Consider the following 2293-nt stretch of genomic DNA (forward strand, 5'->3'; position numbering starts at 1 on the left):
TGTAAGACCAGAAACTATAAAACTCCTAGAGGAGAACACAGGCAAAACACTCTCCGACATACATCACAGCAGGATCCTCTATGACCCACCTCCCAGAATACTGGAAATAAAAGCAAAAATAAACAAATGGGACCTAATTAAACTTAAAAGCTTCTGCACAACAAGGAAATTATAAGCAAGGTGAAAAATTTTATTTTGTATTGGAGTATAGTTGATTTACAATGTTGTTAGTTTAAGGTGTATAGTGAAGTGATTCAGTTATATATATGCATATATCTATTCTTTTTCAGAGTACTGAATAGAGTTATTATAGAATATTGAGTAGAGTTCCCTGTGCTATACAATCAGTCCTTGTTGACTATTTTATATCTAATAGTGTCTATATGTTAATCCCAAACTCCTAATTTATCCGTCTTCCTTTCCCCTTTGCTAACCGTAAATTTGTTTTCTAAGTCTGTGAGTCTGTTTCTGGTTTGTAAATAGGTTCATTTGTATTGTATTTTAGATTTCACATAGAAGTGGTATCATGTATTTGTCTTTCTCTAACAGAAGGAAATAGAATTTGAACTAAATCTTGAAAGATGAATAACATTCTAAGGTGAAGGTGGGAGGAAGAGCATTACAAGAACACTGGACAATGAATGATCAAATGGAGGTAGGAGAATAGAGCTGTGTACTGGAAATGAGGAGCAGGGCAGTGTGGTTGAAGTACAGGGCATGTACCAGGAAGCAGTGAAATATGGGCTGCAGAGGGAGTCCAGACCAGGGGAAGAGGACTGGCATTTAATATATTGGTTATGGGAACCAAAAACGTTTTTGAGCAACTACTAAATCATGTGAATTAGTAAAATAGGGGAGATATCAATAAATTTGGCAACATTATCATGCATGAGATAGCATAATGCCATGCTGCTGCTGCTGCTAAGTCGCTTCAGTCGTGTCCGACTCTGTGCGACCCCACAGACAGCTCCCCACCAGGCTCCCCCTAATGCCATCAGATCCTTTAAAATACCCAGGCACCAACTGAGGTCATGTGTGATTGGAGAAGAGCTTACGAATTCAGGAGTTTTATGGAAAAACTGATTGTTTTAGGGAAACCAGGTTTCAATTTGGGCATATTGGAGGAGAGCATTAACTGTGAACACATGAAAGGAAGACAGGGAGAGGGAAATGCAGTATTCGAGAAACTGGATTGAGTGCATATGGAACATTCAGGTGCAAATGCGCTACATGCCATTGAAAAGAAAATAAGAGAAGCAGCTCAGGAGAGAGGTGGAGTGGGGGATGAATCACCTACATTGAAGTGAGTCAGTGAGTTCAGTCTGTCATAAGTATATTATATGAACTCAATAACAGGTTCTAAATATGTAACAAATGTAACAAGGAAGACAGATCTTAGACTCACCTTGGAAAATAAAACAAAAAAACGCTGAGATTATTGGTATTTATAGCTCATGTTTGTTTTACCAGCTGTTAAATTCCCCAAACCCAATACTTATCCCAGACTGACCTCCTAACTGGCAGGAAGAATTGTCAAAGGACACAGTCTTCCATAGAAATCTGAGTCGCCAGATCTTTCTAGTCTAGAATAGGAGAAATACAAGAACTACACGACTAAGATTGTCAATGTGCCTTGTGCTCGGTGGTGTCCACTCTTTGTGATCCCATGGCCTGTAACCTGCCAGGGTCCTCTCTCGATCGGATTTTCCAGGCAAGAATACTGGAGTTGGTCACCATTTCTTTCTCCAGGGGATCTTCCCCACCTAGGGATCAAACCCAAGTCTCTGTCTTCTGCGTTGCAGGCGGATTCCTTACCCGCTGAGCCATCTGGGAAGCCCCAGTAGATTAAAGCACATCTTTTTGAAGGTGAGGAGAGGCACATAGCCCTGAACCACAATTCAGTTATAGATACTGATGATCGCTAAACTAATTCAACTACTAAAACCACGGAAATGTTCCCAAAGAGGGGATTCTGTGCCAGGGCAGAGGCCGCAAGCAAGGGAAATGTTAGAGAAGAATGCGAGTCTCGAGTCAGACCAGTGACGCGGATTGCGTAGCTCCCACTTGGAAGCTGGCTGTCGTCATGTGGCATACCCGCAGCATTGCTCACCGCCGGCGGCCACCTCCGTCAATTCCAACGCTGGGCCGCCAGCAGGCAGAGGAAGGGTCACGAGAAAGGAAGCATGTGCGCAGAAAAGCCAGTTGGGAGGAGCTGGGAAGCGGCTCCACAGGGCCGACTACATATCCCATAATTCAGCACACAACGAAGACCGGCTCCTCGGGCGCCGCTGGA

The sequence above is a fragment of the Bos indicus x Bos taurus genome, chromosome 4, assembly GCF_003369695.1.
Source record: "Bos indicus x Bos taurus breed Angus x Brahman F1 hybrid chromosome 4, Bos_hybrid_MaternalHap_v2.0, whole genome shotgun sequence".
Classification (NCBI taxonomy): domain Eukaryota; kingdom Metazoa; phylum Chordata; class Mammalia; order Artiodactyla; family Bovidae; genus Bos; species Bos indicus x Bos taurus.